This window comes from Chinchilla lanigera, unplaced genomic scaffold, assembly GCF_000276665.1.
Source record: "Chinchilla lanigera isolate Chin_1 unplaced genomic scaffold, ChiLan1.0 scaffold00028, whole genome shotgun sequence".
Taxonomy (NCBI): domain Eukaryota; kingdom Metazoa; phylum Chordata; class Mammalia; order Rodentia; family Chinchillidae; genus Chinchilla; species Chinchilla lanigera.
The window spans coordinates 5,498,735-5,505,595 of NW_004955429.1; the positions used below are offsets into that span (position 1 = coordinate 5,498,735).

The 6,861-nt window shown below is 40.0% G+C and overlaps 1 pseudogene; it reads right to left on the minus strand.

Annotated features, from left to right (window-relative positions):
* LOC102010394 overlaps window positions 1–5,712 on the minus strand; it is an 8,777-nt pseudogene extending 3,065 nt beyond the window's left edge.
* Window positions 5,713–6,861: the final 1,149 nt, after the last annotated feature.

A 6,861-nucleotide genomic window follows, 5' to 3' on the forward strand; every position in this document is an offset into this window, starting at 1 on the left:
TATTGTTCTTATGCTATTTTGTAAACGGATGTCTATTTATTATTATGTTTTCCTTCTTTTATTTTTAAAATAAATTCAAAAAAGAGGGTGTTGTGTGTTCCCTAACCAAGACGAATCAGTATGCTCTCCCATTATCCTGAAGATATTCTGTTCCCTTAGTATCAACAGAAGCTCTACCCTCCTACTTTAAAGTTTAGAATCACTGAGATCTTAAAGGAAACCTCTTTCAAGGTAATGGTTTTATCCTTGATTATTTATCTTCATAACCACTGACAATACAATTTTTCATCCTCAAAGCTATTTAATTGGCTATAACCTAGGGAAGAAGCAAGATTCTATACAGGAGGAACTTAAAGGGTGATTTCCCCAACCTTTATAACAAATACTTATAGCACATTAGTAGCATTTTCACCTCAAATTTTTATCCTCTGCAGAGATTTTTAAAAATATTTTCCTTGGCCATTAATTATTTATCATTTGGAAGTACATTTAGGAATCTGAGTTTGGCTTAAGAGAAACTATTGATTCTCCCTAAGGGAGCCATGATTCAGTTTCAGCTGCAGTAGCAGCAGGTCCTGATATTTTTGTATTCATATTCAGGCACCTGACATTTAGGTTTTATTTGAATGTGGAGTTGTAAATATAACATGAATCAGTTATCACGTAGCTCTTAAATACTGAGACCTAATTAGTTCTCTCCAAGCATAACAACTATGCTTGATCAAAATTTAACCAATTAACTTTTGAGGAAAAAAAAAAATATATATATATATATAGTCTTACCTTTTCAAACTCTGGCCATGAATAGTTTCCACTGAATAACCAAAAATAAATAAATAAAGGCTTAAAGTGATTTTTAAACAATAAAATAGCTCATACAACTAAAGGCTAGACATAGGGCTGGTTTCGGGGATGGTATGATGTAACTGCTCATTAACATCATCCTCAATCAGGTTTACTTCTACGTGTATCTGCACTGGCAATGCCAATGCCACTGATCCAATTTTGGCTGTCCCCAACTGCCCAGGCTCTGCTTCCAGTCATACATAAGGACAGAGAAAGAAGCTAGTTTCCAAAAATGTTTCCAAAGGAGAGAGAACATTTCTCTCTCCAAAATTACTCAGTAAGCATGGTCTACAGGTGCACTGCTTGCTCCTGAGGTGACAACTCTGGACAGGGAATGGGAACCCATCACTTCTGTAGACCTCATCATTCTGTATGACCCATCTTAGTAGCCCAGAGTAGGCTGCTCTCAGAGGCTGGGATATCTGTGTAATTATAGGACTACTCCTAAAAAGAAAGAGAGAAGCTATCAAGTTCAGAGTGGGATCACTATTAAGACCTACACTTGACTATAAGTGGGGAACTCTAGGGCTAAACTGGATAGTTTTGAAACCAAGTTTACCATTATTAGCTGCATGACCATGAGCGTGATAGCTGGCCTCGTTCATCAATGATTTACTTAACTGATTATATCATGGATTCTTCTCTGAAATCCATAACATTGTCAAGAATTTATTATCCTCTTCCCTCGCATGTGGAAAAACTGGACAGAACACAAAAGTGGGCAAAATGATGGTTCTACTTTGTAAGAGCAGGCAATTCAGGAGAGGAAATTAGAGCCCAGTGATGGTGGTAAAAAGCAAATGGAATAAGTTACATAAAAAGATGTTTCCTGAAATGACATTTCTCCTAATTAAATATTCTTCAGTAGCAAGCACATTTTGTAGTGTTTTTTCATATCCAAATGAAATTGATATAATTTTCTGGATATTCATTAATGATAACTGACAACTCTAAGTAATCATCAGACGAAAATTGCCCCAAAGAACTAATAACAGAGTGAGCAGTCACACGTTAACTGCAAAGTGTGTAAAATATGTTGTTCTGGCGCACTTCTGTTAGAATGGCCAAAACTCAGAATAGTAGCAACACCAAACTGACAGATGTGGATCCACAGGAATTTTCATGAATAAAAATGGCAGATGCTTTGGGAGACAGTTGGGTGATTTCTTACCAAACTAAACATACTCTTAGCGTGTAATCCAGCAAGTAAGCATGTGTACTGGAATTCTTGAAAGAGTACAAGAATCATGTGCACACAAAAAGCACACATATCTTTATAGCAGCTTTATTCACAATTATTAAAACTTAGAAGTAAGCAAGATGCCCTTCAATAGGTAAATGGACATACTGTAGTACAGCCAGGAAAAGAGATATTATTCAATATTTTAAAAAATGAGGTATCAGGCCATGAAAAAACATGGAAGAAACATAAACACATCTTACTAAGTGAAAGAAGCCAGTCAGAACTCTATAACATTCTAGAAAAAATATAAATAAAACTACGGACAGTAAGAAAGATCAGCAGTTGTCAGGGATTAGGGGAAAAGAGGGAAGAATAGTCAGAATAGAGAATTTTTAGGACAGGAAAATTGCTTCATATGCTGCTACAGTGGCAGACATAGTCATATTTCCGTTCAAATCCACAGAATGCATAACATGAAGAAGAGCCTTAACGTCAGCTATGGACTTTGGGTGATAACAGGTCAATGTAGGTTCAGTGACAGTAAGAATGTGGCACTCTGTGTGGGATATTGACAGCAGGAGATCTATGCATGTGAGAGGATGGAGGCAGTACCTAGGATATCTCACTATCTGCCCCTCAATTTTCCTGGGAACTAAAAACCACTGCAAAAAGAAAAAAAAAAGTCTTTAAAATATGTATGTATATTACCTAATTAGTTTTAATTGTAATGCTATAAATTGTAATATTTCAGGTAATGGAGAGGAGCAGAAATAAGGACTACTACCCTCCTCCAAAGAAAATAAATAACTGAAATTTCCCTTGGAAGGCTGACAGTGAAGAATGTGAAAACTTGATACCCCGGCTATTACCAGATCACAAAACAAACCTAACTGTGGAAACACCGCAAGCTGCCATTTCCCAGGCCACACCCTAAGGTTCAGCTCTTCCCAGGGGTAGGAACAGGAAGCTTGTTCACAGTAAAGTTCAGGGGCTGGGGATTTAGCTCAGCAGCACAGCACCTGCCTGGCAAGTACAAGGTTGTGAGTTCAATTCCCGGTACAGGAAAAAACAACAACAACAAAAAAAGAACAAAGCAAAATAAAGTTTATTCTCCTGGGACAAAAGCATAGCTAACTTTTTGCTTTTTGAAGACCTCTATGAGGTAAACAGTGCATTAGCAAAACAGTGCGACAGCTGCCGCCCTTAGAGGGATCCCTGGTGCCTTTGGCGACACCCGAACCAACCTCCTGATCACAACCCGCTGGACCTGCTTGCTTTTCACGTCTGAGTCTCTGGAATTTTAAATACCTGATGTTTACTTAGTTCTCCTTGTTGTTAAAAGAACATAATCACAGCAAGACAGCAATTGTTTGCAACAGAGGCCAACTAAATTAATATAAGATAGAGAGTACATTCCATCTTTCCTCCAAAGAAACAGAAAAATGGTCAGCACTGTATTTAAGCTACTGGCAACATCCTCGTGTCCCCTTTGAAATGCACTGATGACACTTAAGACATGCTACTCCAAAATATGGGATATTTTAAGCTGAAGGAACTCGAGAGACTGCATACGAGCTGTGACCCAAATACATGGAGAAAGACACACGGCCGTTAATCCCCCTCCAAGTAATCCCCATCACTTAACGCACTTGTCCCATCGTTCTTGCTGCTTTATGAAGCACTTCGAGAAGTCTTCTTTTGTTTCTTTAGGAGGTATGATCTGGGGATGGCGTGAGATGGGTGGGCAGAAAGGAGAAAGAGAAGGAAAAATGGTTAAGATGTGATGTGTATATGCACCGCTTCCCAAGATAAATATAATCATTATGTATCACAGACACATACTAATTGTAAAAAAAGAAATTAAAACAACAACAAAAAAAAGCATGAATGCTGTTGCTGAGAGACATCCAATGGAAAGGCAGCTCATAAAAACATTCCAGCGCGTCCTCATCCACCTTATTCACCAGATCTGGCACTGTGGAACTTCTGGCTCTTCACCCAAAGTCAGAATGACATGAAAGGCAACATGTTGAATTGATTCAGGATATCAAGGCGACCATGACAACCCCACCAAAGACACAAAAGAGGACTTCTAGAACTGCTTCAAAAAGGTGGCGAGAATGATGGGATAAGTGTGCTCAAGACACTGGTGGAGGGGAGGGTGTGTTTTGAAGGGGATTTAAGGTAATACACCTTTTGCTATAATAAATTTTTAAAATTTTAACATTCATCGTATTTTTCAATCATACTGCATATACAGAAAAGTCTCTCTGATCATCTCCTGCCCTGCTGCCCTGAAGCAGGTTGTAAGACTTCCTATATGTGAGAAGTGCCCTCCCTGCATACCGAAGACAGGAACGCCCTTGACTCTGAAGACACAGAGACTCCGGGAAGAATCTAACAAACAGGCCTTGCTAAGTCCATCCTAATTTGTTACCATTAGCTCAGTGCTCCCCACCCTGGTGCCCCCTTACATTTCTCTGCAACTTTCTACTCTTCATCAAACCTAGTATACAGAACACTCAAGTTTTGATTATTTCTTTGGGTCTTCATTTTCCTAAGAAGATTCCCATGTCACATAAAATTTATACTTAATGTACTTGTGTTCTTTTTCCTTGTTAATCTGTCTTTTGTTAGTTGAACATGATAGCCCATGCCTGTAATCCCAGCTACTTAGGAGGCTGAAAGAAGGAGGATCACAAATTCAAGTTCAACCTGGGCAACTTGCTGAGATCCTATCTCAAAATAAATGCATAGCTCCATGGTAGAGCCTGTGCCTAGCATGCATAAGATCCTGGGTTCAATTCCAAGTACTACCAAAAACAAAACAAAAAATTCTACTAACTTATCATCTGTCTTTTGTTATATGGACCCCTCAGCCATGAACCTAGGATGGAAAATATTTTCTCTCCCCTATAACATAAATAAATTTCTCAAGGTGGCAGAGAGAGGCAAGGCTCATGATCACCTATCTAGACTTTAAAATGGAATTGTAACCATGGAGCTAACTGACATTTCTTCCAGGTTTTGAGGATTCTGGGAGACAAAACCCTGCCCTTTTCTACCCATGACCCCAGCGTCTGCTTTAGGTTAATATCTAAATAAATGTATGCTGAATTGATTTTGGTTTTCTCATGTTTATAAACCAAACCAGATTGACCAAATAAGAAAATAAAGATGGGAAAGATAAAACTGTAAGACAGAGGTGGAGACAGAAATATTACAACTAAGATATTATTTCAAGAAAAGGGAGTGGCTGGGCAGGGATCACTTAGTGCTGGGAAAACAACCCATACTGGAACTGGAACCACTTTTAGGCATGAAAGCAAAAGCTCGTGGCATTTCAGGAATGACAGAGCTGGAAAAGACCATTCACACTCTCATTATAACACAGAGGAGTAGAGGGGTCCAGCGTGGGAAATGCATTGTCTGCGGAGGCGAAAATGAGACAGTGAATTATTGCAGCCTTTAGATGGGTCTCAATCATTCCACATAGTAGTGGTGGCTTCACTTATATTGGTCAGCTTCCCTTTGTTGGAACAAAGTACCTGACACCTGCAACTTACAGAAAGAGAGGTTTTATTTAGGGTCATGGTTTCAGAGGTTTTGGTCTATGAATGACTCGTGCCAAGGCAGGAACATCATGGCAGGCAGGCATGGCAGAGGAAAGCCACTTACCTCATGGCATCCAGGAGGCACAGAACAGGGGAAGAGCACTAGACAGGATGGGGCCAGGGACTCAATACAGTCTCGAAGGTCACACTGCCACAACCTACCCAGACACTCTGAGAAACTAGCTGTATATTTAGGCAGTCCAGTCAATGATCAAGACTAACCAACGGATCCCCCATCCAGACATCCAGAACACACCTGGATCATTAGAGGATCCCTCAAGCACCACCTGAGCAGGGGGGATGGGGATGTCAAAGCTTCACTGGATTATTTCCAGAGCTGAGTCAGCTGGTTCATTGTGCATCACAGTTAGAAATAAGGAACTGGCCAAACTCCCATGGCTCACACTTTGTCCTTACACACTGCAGGCCAGTGTGGGACAGTATAGCACAGTTCAGAGACCCAAAAACCATGGTCCATAAACAGACTCTCTTCCTTAAGTTCTTCCTATAGTTCTTTTAAGGATTCTTGGCCCCAAAATTTCCAAAACACCTAGAAGATTACAAACACTTTGTAAGGTGATCTAAGTCCATATCAGAAAAAGCATGTGGAAGGGGAGAACCGTGCCATACAAATGCATAAGATTGGGCACAGTTGCAGAGGGAAGAAGGGAGGGTGTTCAGCACAAATCAATAACCCAACCACACTGCCTAGCCATAAGGCTTTCTCACATGCTACTTCAAAAGCGTGCATCAAATACCTATAAACACCTAAGTGTAGGGCAACTACAACCTCTGAGCTGGTCAGTTTAATAGATGCTAAAGCAGATAAACAAGCGGCGACTGCATTCATGCATGTGTGAGTGGCTCATATTTAAAGCACTGGGCTGGAAGACAGATGCAAAGATGATTAAGAAACAATCCTTCTCTCATGGAGCTGCAATTCCAGGCAGGGTGATGGAGAAGAAAATAATTACTATGATGCACTGAGGAAATTGTTCCAGTGGAAGAAGGATTGCAAGGCCAAGGGAGACTAGAGAGCTGGTGGAATCTCTGAAATGTAGAGGTGTTCATTCTATTTGAATTCTGGGGCCAAGATGCTTCAGTGGCTCATTTCATAAACTAACAATCATACAGTTTTCTCTCTTTAATGCCAAAAGCGCCAACAACATTACCTCTAGATTTCCCTGGTTGATACTTAACACACCTATAAAACTGAAT